Source organism: Wyeomyia smithii, chromosome 3 (assembly GCF_029784165.1).
Source record: "Wyeomyia smithii strain HCP4-BCI-WySm-NY-G18 chromosome 3, ASM2978416v1, whole genome shotgun sequence".
In the NCBI taxonomy this organism is placed as follows: Eukaryota; Metazoa; Arthropoda; class Insecta; order Diptera; family Culicidae; genus Wyeomyia; species Wyeomyia smithii.
This window is the reverse complement of record NC_073696.1, coordinates 169,620,299-169,632,061: the sequence shown is the minus strand read 5'-3', so window position 1 is coordinate 169,632,061 and position 11,763 is coordinate 169,620,299. Positions and strand designations below refer to the sequence as shown.

Genomic DNA, 11,763 nt, shown 5'->3' with positions numbered 1-11,763 from the left:
TTGCTATTGAATGAACAATATATATATAACTTAAAACTATGCAGAAAGTGGCCTAATACACAATCTTTTACACCTTCCTTTTTCTATGTTGTCGTTTTGTTGTAGCTACATTGTTCCATCCTCTCTTCCCGCATCATCAGTAATCACACCTCCAGCAACTCAAAAAACAGATAGTTTAATCATAAAACTTATTTACAAACAGTAAATTGAAAGTATACAGGCATAGTGCAATAAATATATATGATTTTTATTTCCTCTAATTACTAGTAACCCTAAACTTTGTTTGAAGAATAAACTTTTGATTTACAAACAAATTTTCAGACCACCAATGCTTTATGCAATACCAACCTGATCTAGTTGATGTTCAACGAGAAAAAAACGCTTCGAAGGATTCAGAATTATATTCTGAAAAAGATTTTAAAGCGTCATCATTGGTTTGGTACACTCAAATTACAGACTTACTGTTGTCGAAATGTTAGAAGCTATGTCGAATAAAATTATTCCCAACATTCGATAAAAATCGCTGCAATCCCCAATTGCTACGATAAGCTTTCCTCATAGTCAATTAGTAAGCAACTAAATTAGTTGTAAGATTAGTTCTCTTTACTTGACAAGTAGGTTTAAATCCCTACGATAACAAGCCCTAATCGCCAAAGCAAATAAATCCTGACAATTATAATTTCACATTAAAATAGTGTTGATTGATTAGCCACACAAAATGAACAATTGATAATTTACTATAAAACACTTGAGTTACAAATGAACCTTCGTAAGCAATAGTAAAAGTGTTAAAAAAAATATTTTTAACACTTTTATTATTGCTGACCAAGTATCCCTTTTACGAACTAATACTAATACGATACGAAGCGTTCAAAACAATAATATATGTACATTTATACATAGGGATACCATCCGTCCTGATTTAGCAGGGCATGTCCTAATTCTGAGATCCTATTTGAGCGTACTGATTTATTTTTTATATTCTGGCATTTGTCCTGGTTTTCAAAGTGAACCATTCCGAGACACAACGCAAACGAATTTTTTCTTCTGTTGAATCTCAGCGAAGTGACGAGAGGAATCTTCTAGGTGTTGAAATCGTTAAACATCTAATTATGAAGTGACTATACGGTCCCTCATTTCAACAACATGTCCCGCTCAGAAATTTGTCCCGCGAGGCGTGTCGCACGCCTTTGAAATGCCCCTCGGTTTTAACAGAATTGAACCCCTCGATGTCATATTTTTTCACTGCGACAGTGTGCCTCTCAGACAAGCATTCTACTCATTTATCTGCCTCTTCATATCTATAACAGTTAAATCAAAAAAGCGTAAATCAAATAAAAGGCAAAGTATTGGTACGAACATTACGCTGTACAAACTTGACCCTAATATTTATTAAGCACAGACTTCGCGGACAGCTATTAGCATACAAAGTAATTGCGGGGCTAGCGCTCCGGTTTTATTATAACTGCCTCTACCAGGGTGGGTTTTGAAACTATGAAAGGTCCTGATTCACACCTCCGGCCAGATGGTATCCCTGTTTATACAACGCAACATTATAGTTTCTCACTTACTCATCGCGGTCAAATGCACCATCTTCCTTTGGTGTAAATTTCATTGAAGTTCCTAGAAATGGGATTGTAAAATTATTAAAATACGATACAGCATAGTGTTGTACCTACTTACCGTTATGTTCTAGCAAATGATAAAAGCCAAATTCTTAAATTGAGGTAGCTGCCTTTCCTGAATTCTACGGAACCACAGTGACCGCTAGCTTCGACGGTTTGTACCACGCAGAAGTAATTCCCTTTAATTGAAAAATGTTAATTGCTTGATTTCACTTCATATTTATAATTACCTCACTCGTGAACACTCAATCAAAACGATCAAAACCGATAAACAGAGACAAGCAACACAATAACTCTGGAGACTAAAGCCGCGGAATAAATTAAAAAAACTGAAGACTGAATGATGGATGCTGACATGACAGCGACATAACAATGATCAGGGATGCTAGAAGATTTGAAATGAAGAGCAGCAACAAGTTTTTGCGCAATTTTCAGAAGATCCATATTGCCCCTTGCATGACTATTTGGACTTCTGTGATAATCATTCATTGCCCAATTTCTTATTTCGCTCTATCAAATTGAAACTCCAGTAGCGCAGTGGCACTTTTTTTGGGTTCATTGTTTGTTTTGTTTTTCATTTGCAACATTAAGTATATATTTTTGGGCAGCTTTAGTTGAAAATTAGGTTGAATATCAAAACAAAACAAAGTGTTACATGATTGATTGGGTGATACTGAGTATCGATACTTTCTCAATTGTCATTGTATCGATACCAGACCTCACGGTTTCAAGTATACTTTATAAATATATATATATAAGTATCAAGCACTGACCATTGCTGGAGTGATTTCTTATCAACCTACCAAGGTAGCAGTCATTTTTTTTTTTTTATTCTCGCTTATTTTCCGTCGGTCTAGTTCCGCCACTGTTGTGGCCAATCACCGACGCCCAGGGAGGCGACTCCACACCCAGGACCCTAACTCACGACCCGTTTATTAACGGACCGGCGCCAACGGCTTTACTTCCTCATGCGATGGAAGGCGTGATCCCAGAGATTTTTCGCCTCAGAAAATCTCACGGTGTCGGCTAGGATTGAATCTAGACCAGTTGGGTTGGTTGTGAGTGGATCACGCCACCTCACAACCATCGACACCTATGTCAGCGGTGGGATTCGAACCCAGGCGTCGAGCGTGGTTGGCGGAGACGTTACCAACCACACTAGGCCCCCGCTCGCGGTAGGTAGCAGTCATGATAGAGATTTCTTTTGTCTAGATAATAAAATATTTCTGTCAAGCGTTTCGATAACACTAGTATCGATACCCATCACCCAAACTGCGAAATCGTGTGCGAGATTCGACTGTGATAATCGTGTATTTCGGGGTAGTCCAATTTGGCGTAAAAGTCGCAATATGTGTTGTAAAAATATTAAAATATAAATGATAGATTTCAACAACGTATAAAAGATCGATCCAGGCTAGTCGGTTGAATCGGTGGATCGATAAATTCCAAGAGAATAAATATATTCAATAAAATACAATAGATTTATTCCCAAATGCTACTAACTAATACACAACATTACATTTTCAATTAAAACAGTGAAAAAAAATAATTAAATAAATAAATAAATATATATATATATATATATATATATATACATATATATATATATATATATATATATATATATATATATATATATATATATATATATATATATATATATATATATATATATATATATATATATATATATATATATATATATATATATATATATATATATATATATATATATATATATATATATATATATATATATATATATATATATATATATATATATATATATATATATATATATATATATATATATATATATATATATATATATATATATATATATATATATATATATATATATATATATATATATATATATATATATATATATATATATATATATATGACCGTTGCTTACATACGCACTAAAACCAAGATTTGCTGACTATTCTGTAGATTTGGCATGCCTGGTCATGTCAAATCAACCGGTAAGTTTTGCTTATGTCTAGTTCGTTTTCGCGACGGTACTACACCCTACACCGTCCCGGACTACACTTTTTAACCTTAACTTGAAACGAACACTCAAACGAAACTACACCCAGCTGTTAATTTTTTCGTACGGCATTTGATAGTATTTATTTTTGTTGTTGGTGTTTTCAACTACACCCTGTCGCTTTCGGGTGTAGTCCGGGAAAATGAGAAAAACACCTACAGGGCACAAGTGTAGTCCTCGTGTAGCTACACCGCGAAAACGGATTCGACATTGAAGCTGCGTGCAAGAAGTTTATATTCCCGCAGTTATGTAATGCCTGTTCAACGTTTGTTAGACCAGAACGTTAAGAAGCATATTCACTTGAAACACAGCACTCGTCATATTACAGATTAGCTCAGATGCATTCTTCGATGACTGCCAAGCAATGGACCGCAAGTTCGAATCTCACAAGGAACCCAACACAAAAAGGATGGTTTATAAAAAGGGTGGTATTGCTTTCTAAAAAAATTAAAAATTTACCCATAGGTATTTCAACAAGTAAAAAACTAATACGGAGCAAATAATAATAATTATAATAAAAAAAATTGAATTTTAATTTTGCATTTTGTTTGTGCCAAAAGAGCTGAATTAATGTCGATTAAACTTTTTTCCCCGCCCTTATTCAGCGTGAGCTGGGTAAGTACGTTCTAATGCGCGAAACAAACGTTGGCAAACATCATTATTAAACACGCGTTTAACAAGAGCCTTTGTAAAGTCGAGCAACGGTTTAACAGATGTTTAATAAGTATTTTGATAGACAGGTCGAACACATGCCGAACAGTAGCCTAATAAATGTTTTCCGGTGCAGCTGTTCAACGCTGGTTTCACAAGTGTTGAATAAAATATTCTGCTGTTGTTGTTTAAAATTCTCTTCGCCGTTCCTAAACAACTGTTTGTCGGATAATTTCTCCAAATTTAACTGAACAACCATTGAACAGAAGTTTTTAATTTTTCATTTCGGTTGTTGTTCAACTGTAGCCTAATAAAAGTGATGGAGTAAACGTTTAGGCAACAATAATTGTTCCTTGGGAAGTTTTTACACATCTTTTGAAAATAAGATGAACGTCTGTTCTCTGTGATATAAAGTAGATTTCGCCCTTAACAAACATCGTACTTTTTAATAGTTAGAAAAGAGATACATTATTTTTTCGAAGTTTGAAGGTAGATAGTAGCTCACTTTATACGTTTTCGGTAAAATCTCTATTTGTTTACAGTTTGTTAGATTCGCCTTTATCACGAGGTACTCCGGATTTATTTTCACACGTTTTTCATGTTTTCTTGCTAAACAGTGAACTGAGAATGCTACATAATTGGTTTATCACAGTGATTTTTTACTGGTGGTTCACAAACCTTTTGTATGATCAACAAAATAATGATCAATTATTTTTCTTCTTCTTCTATAATTTATTTGACACGGCACAAATACAATTTAATGTTTAACGGCGCCAATTATATCTGGTAGCTTGCTTTCTAAAGTATCTTAATAGCTAAAAGCAAATTTTTTATCCTCGCTGCCGACTACGAGCTGAAACTAAATCTAACTTAAAGCTAGAATGTTTTGCATTAAAAGCACTGGTTTGTTGTTTGATGGTTTTCCATCGCCATAGGTAAGCAGCATATTGAATATGTTCCGCTGCTGGGCCAAGATATTACCGACTGGCATATTGGGTTGTCTCCCTCGGGACCTGAGAGTATCGAGCGGGTCTAGTTGCTGTTTCCGGATCCGGGGTTTTAACGTGTTCTTGTCGTTTGGTTGGATGTAGGCTGAAGGGAATAGGATTAAACTGGGGCGTGGATGGATTTCAGGAAAACGTAAATAAGGGACATGTAGGATAGGTCACGGCTCGCCAAGACATCACGAACAGGAACAGCCGACTGCCTACCTTCGGCCTGCAGGGAAGCTATTAATTTAGACCTGGCGTCACGGTGTACAGGGCATGGCCAAACAACGTGCTCTATGTCGTGATAACCTTCACCACAGGCACAGACACCACTCTCTCCGAGCCCAACACGACGGAGATGCGCGTCAAATCTATAGTGATTGGACATAAGCCGGGACATCACGCAAATGAAATCCCGACCTACATCCAACCCCTTGAACCACGGGTTCGTCGACACCTTGGGGATTATGGAATGTAACCACCTTCCCAGTTCCCCTCTGGTCCAAGAACTTTGCCAACTGATGATCGTATTCTGACGTACAAGTGCGAAAAATTCATTAAAGGCAATTGGTCTTTCATAAATATCACCGTTTGTTGCGCCCACCTTAGCCAAAGAGTCCGCTTTCTCATTGCCCGGTATCGAGCAGTGAGAAGGGACCCACGCTAAGGTAATCTGAGAAGATTTTTCGAATAAAGCACTCAGATGTTCCCGTATTTTCCCCAGGAAATACGGAGAGTGCTTAACATCTTTCATCGATCGGAGAGCCTCAATAGAACTGAGACTGTCCGTAAAGATGAAATAATGGTCCGTGGGCATTTTTTCGATAATCCCTAGGGTGTACTGAATTGCAGCTAATTCTGCGACGTAAACAGAAGCAGGATTATCGAGTTTCTGGGAGACGGTTAAATTGTTATTGTAAATACCGATGCCAGTGGACCCATCAAGAAGTGATCCGTCAGTGTAGAACATATTGTTGCAGTTGATGTTTCGATATTTATTGGAAAAATTTTTGGGGATCTGCTGCACGCGTAAATGATCCGGGATTCCACGAGTTTCTTCTATCATGGATGTATCGAAAAACACAGTAGAATCAGAAGTATTTGATAAGTCGACACGATTTGGAATATTCGAAGAAGGGTTAATATTTTGGGACATGTGTTGGAAATACAATGTCATAAAACGGGTTTGAGAATTGAGTTCGATTAACCTTTCAAAATTTTCAATCACGGGACGGTTCAAGACCTCACATTTGATAAGAATACGAGAAGACAGGCTCCAGAAGCGGGTTTTCAATGGTAGTACTCCAGCTAAGACCTCCAAACTCATCGTATGGATCGACTGCATGCAACCCAAGAAGATACGCATACAACGATATTGTATTCGCTCCAGTTTGATCAGATGTGTGTTTGCTGCGGAGCTGAAGCAGAAACACCCGTATTCAATAACAGACAATATCGTTGTTTGGTAAAGCCTTATAAGGTATCCTGGGTGGGCTCCCCACCATTGTCCGGTTATTGTACGAAGAAAATTCACTCTTTGTTGACATTTTTTCATCAGATACCTTACGTGACAACCCCAGGTGCCTTTAGAGTCGAACCAGATACCAAGATATTTGTGTACCAAAACCTGAGAAATCGTTTTACCCATTAATTGTGTTTGAAGCTGAGCAGGTTCATGCTTCCTAGAAAAAACTACTATCTCAGTCTTCTCCGGAGAGAATTCGATACCTAGCTGTTAAGGCCAAACAGACAAATTGTCCAAGGTATCTTGCAATGGTCCTTGCAAATCGGCAGCTTTGGCTCCTGTAACAGAGATTACTCTGTCGTCTGCAAGTTGTCTTATCGTGCATGAATTTGCCAGACATTCGTCGATGTCATTTACATGAAAGTTGTAAAGAAGGGGGCTTAAACATGAGCCCTGGGGAAGACCCATGTAGCTAATGCGAAAAGTTGCCAAATCGCCGTGCGTAAAATGCATGTGCTTTTCGGACAACAAATTGTGTAAAAAATTGTTTAGAATTGGAGAAAATCCTTGTCGGTGAAGTTTGCCCGAAAGAATGTCAATAGAAACGGAATCAAAAGCCCCCTTAATGTCCAAGAACGTAGACGCCATTTGTTCTTTGCGAGCATACGCCAGCTGAATATCTGTTGAAAGCAGCGCAAGATAATCATTCGTCCCTTTGGCACGGCGGAAGCCAAATTAAGTATCCGATAGTAAGCCATTTGATTCGACCCAATGGTCTAAACGACGGAGTATCATTTTTTCCATCAATTTCCGGATACAGGATAGCATTGCAATCGGCCTATAAGAGTTGTGATCAGAAGCTGGTTTCCCTGGTTTTTGGATGGCGATCACCTTCACTTGCCTCCAATCCTGCGGTACAATGTTTTGCTCCAGGAATTTATTGAACAAGTTCAACAAGCGCCTCTTGGCATTGCCGGGTAGATTCTTCAACAAGTTGAATTTGATTCTATCTAACCCAGGCGCGTTATTGTTACAGGACAGGAGGGCAACTGAAAATCCTGCCATCGTAAAAGGTGATTCTATCGCGTCGTGGCCCGGAGACGCATCGTGAACAATATTTTGCTCAGGAACAGAGTCCGGACATACTTTCCTGGCAAAATCAAATATCCACCTACTTGAAGACTCCTCGCTTTCGTTGACCGTTACGCGATTCCGCATTCTTCGGGCTGTGTTCCAAAGAGTGCTCATCGATGTCTCCCTCGACGTCTCGTTCACGAACCGACGCCAATATCCGCGTTTCATTGCTTTAGCCAAGCTTTTAAGCTTGGTATCAAGCTCCGAATACCGTAGTCGCCAGGTATACCTCCCTTCTGGTAGGCCTTAAACGCGTCGGATCTTTGCGTGTAGACATCGGAGCACTCTTGGTCCCACCACGGAGTGGGAGGCCGTTCTTTAATCGTTACGCCGGGATATTTCTTCGTTTGAATCGAATCAACCGCTTTTGAAATCATTTCCTCGTATAACTTCCAATCGACATTCCGTGTGAGGTCATACGGAATGTCAACTGGTCGCATGCGAGTTGACCCCTTATTAATTGAAATAAGAATAGGCAAATGGTCGCTACCGTGAGGATCGAGGATTACCTTCCATGTGCAATCCAACCGTAGCGACGTCGAACATAAGGATAGATCCAAAGCGCTTGGGCGCGCTGGAGGTTTCGAGATACGTGTCATTTCGCCGTTGTTTAAAATAGTCATGTCGAAGTCATCGCAAAGGTTATAGATTAAAGAGGAGCGGTTATCATTGTAAGGGGAACCCCAAGCCACGCCATGAGAGTTGAAGTCTCCCAAAATCAAACGTGGCGAGGGAAGAAGTTCTATTAAATCAAAGAGCAGCCGTTGCCCAACCTGTGCTCTGGGAGGAATATATATTGAGGCAATACAAAGCTCTTTACCTTGTATTGTCATTTGACATGCGACAACTTCGATGCCTGGAATCGAGGGGAGGTTAATACGATAGAAAGAATAGCACTTTTTAATCCCTAAAAGTACTCCTCCATATGGGGTGTCTCGATCAAGGCGAATAATATTAAAATCATGGAAGTTGAGATCAATATTTGAAGTAAGCCAAGTTTCACAAAGGGAAAATGCATCGCATTTGTTTTTATTTATTAAAACTTTAAACGAATCAATTTTTGGTAAAATACTTCTACAATTCCACTGTAAGACAGAGATAGAATCCTTCATATACGCAGTTGAATTAGGCATCGAAGGATACAATCGCTGCAAGGAGGGGCCATTGGGCAGTCAACTGCTTCAAAAATGATCTAACTGTTGGGAGGAATGCTGTAAGAAAAATTTTAATTGGATCGGGTACATTGAAATTTTCAAAAACCCAGTCCACAATATCAGAAAATTTCACTAATCCAGAGTTTGTTTCATCAACTGGGTGTGCAAAAGGAACAACTGGGGTTTTAGATGTTCCTGGCAGTGCTGGGAACTCCTTCTGGGACTTTAAATTTGCAAGCCCAGGAGGAGTTTGCTTCGGTTTTTCCGCAGCACTGTTTGGTTTGTTTGTAACTTTCATTTCACTTTTAGAAATCTTAGGACCTTTTCTGGGAAGTTTAGGAGAGGAAATATTTTTTCTCTTTCTAGACTCCCCAGGATTGGCGTAAGATGTTCCCGCTGGTGAATCGTCAGAATCGGTTTCATCAGAGGACAACAGATCAAAAGGGTTTGATGTAATGGGAGAAGTGGTAACGGTCTTCTTCAGCATCTCAGCGTAAGAACGCTTCGAACGCTCTTTGAGAGACCTCTTTATTTTATCCCTGCGCTGCATGTACACCGCACATGTCGAGAGCTCATGCTGACTCTCCCCACAGTGAATGCATTTTTCAGCATTTTTACTGCAGGAATCATCCGCATGATTCTCCCCACACTTGCCACAACGTGCCTTATTGCAGCAGTAGGCGGCGGTGTGGCCTAACTGCTTACAATTCAGGCAGTTCATGACGCGAGGCACATATAATCGCACAGGGAGACGAACCCGGTGGATCGAGACGTGGCTTGGTAGCGCTGACCCGGCGAACGTAACTCGAAACGAGTCTGACGGAGTGTATACTGTTTTGCCACCGATGATCGATGCTGACCGCAATTGCTTGCAGTCGAGCACCTTTACATCGGGACAGGTTTTGTTCTTAAAGCACCCTTTGGCACTTTTCAGTATACACTCGACGGACAGACTCGAATCGGTTATGACACCGTCGATCTCCACGTCTCGTGCGGGTATGTAAACGCGATACTCGCGTGTGAAGAGCTCAGAGCAAGCTATATCGTTGGCCTCTTTCAGGTTACTGACCACGACACGGAGCTTGTTAGGCCGGACCTTGGAAATTTCGGTCACGCCCTTGTACTCCTTCGTCAGGTCCTTAGAAATCTGCAAGAGGTTCAACTGTTTCGATTTCGGTCCCGCCTTTGGCCGAAAATAGACAGTATAGCTGCCCTGGGCTCCGTCTGGGTAATGCCTGGGGCGAGGGGGGACTGAAGAATGAACAGGGGAGGGGGTAACAGAAGGGTCAGGGTCAGAGGGGTTCTAGGATGGCGGCGCGGGAGGCGAGGGATCTACATCCATCCCGCTAAGTCTAGCGCACTAGCGTCGACAAGAGCACGTACCTTTTTACTTCTCCCTTCCAGTAAGGTTGGTTGTCCGATCGTTCGAAGTTGCAGCCGTTACAGCCAGCAGCACCAATACAGCAGCACCAAACAGCCACCAGCAGCGAGCCAGGTGTGAGATCACTCCACACATCGATACAACTCAACTGTCAACTGATGGCTTCTTCTTTTTCCTCTTTTGTGTCTCGTCCACTGCTGTAGCACAATTCAGCCAGCAGCCAAATCGGCTTACGCACCAGCTGGCAGTCACGATGCGAAACAGTTGCACAAAGGCGCGACCTTGAACCCGGATTTATTTCACTCGACCAGGCAAACAATGCCAACACTTGTTCACACGTCTTTTGTTTTATATTCTATCGGAGCGATCACTAAACACGTCCGATACTGATGCGTGTTCGGCACAGAATGAATGATCAATTATGGTAAAAGTATATAAAATTAAATATTCGACTTTTTTTTTGCGATTTATTTATTTTACATTTTCACAATTTTGAGAATGCTACAAAATTGGTTCATCACAGTGATTTTTAACTGGTGGTTCACAAACCTATTGTATGATCAACAAAATAATGATCAATTATGGTAAAAGTATATAAAATTAAATATTGCGACTTTTACGCCAAATTGGACTACCCCGAAATACACGATTATCACAGTCGAATCTCGCACACGATTTCGCAGTTTGGGTGATGGGTATCGATACTAGCGTTATCGAAACGCTTGACAGAAATATTTTATTATATAGACAAAAAAAAATCTCTACATGACTGTCACTCTGGTAGGTTAATGAAAAATCACTCCAGCAATGGTCATTGCTTAATACCTATATATATTTATAAAGTATACTTGAAACCGTGAGGTTCGGTATCGATACAATGACAGTTGAGAAGGTATCGATACTCAGTATCACCCAATCAGTCATGTAACACTTAGTTTTGTTTTGATATTCAACCTAATTTTCAACTAGAGTTGCTCAAAAATATATACTTAATGTTGCAAATGAAAAACAAAACAAACAATAAACCCAAAAAAACTGCCACTGCGCTACTGAGGTGTCAATTTGATAGAGCGAAATAAGAAATTGGGCAATGAACGATTATCACAGAAGTCCAAATAGTCATGCAAGGGGCAATATAAACATAAAATTGAATCTGACATGTGAAACCTAGTTGCCAAATTGGCAGCTTTTTTCATCGCTTATCTCTCCCTCTGAGTATCTCTAGTTTATATCTAAGGGGCGACATCTGGCTTCTTACTATATTCTTCCTCATCCACCTCGATGATCCCTGTTGTATTTTTCGTAAGTGAT

The 11,763-nt window shown here is 39.7% G+C and overlaps 1 long non-coding RNA gene across 1 annotated transcript; it reads right to left on the bottom strand.

The window, feature by feature from the left end:
- Positions 1-672: 672 nt before the first annotated feature.
- LOC129733023 (uncharacterized) lies at positions 673-2,272 on the bottom strand. Its single transcript, XR_008729410.1, has 3 exons — positions 1,856-2,272; positions 1,684-1,804; positions 673-1,623 (listed from the first exon to the last, which is right to left on the bottom strand). It is a non-coding gene; the product is annotated as an uncharacterized LOC129733023 (long non-coding RNA).
- Positions 2,273-11,763: the final 9,491 nt, after the last annotated feature.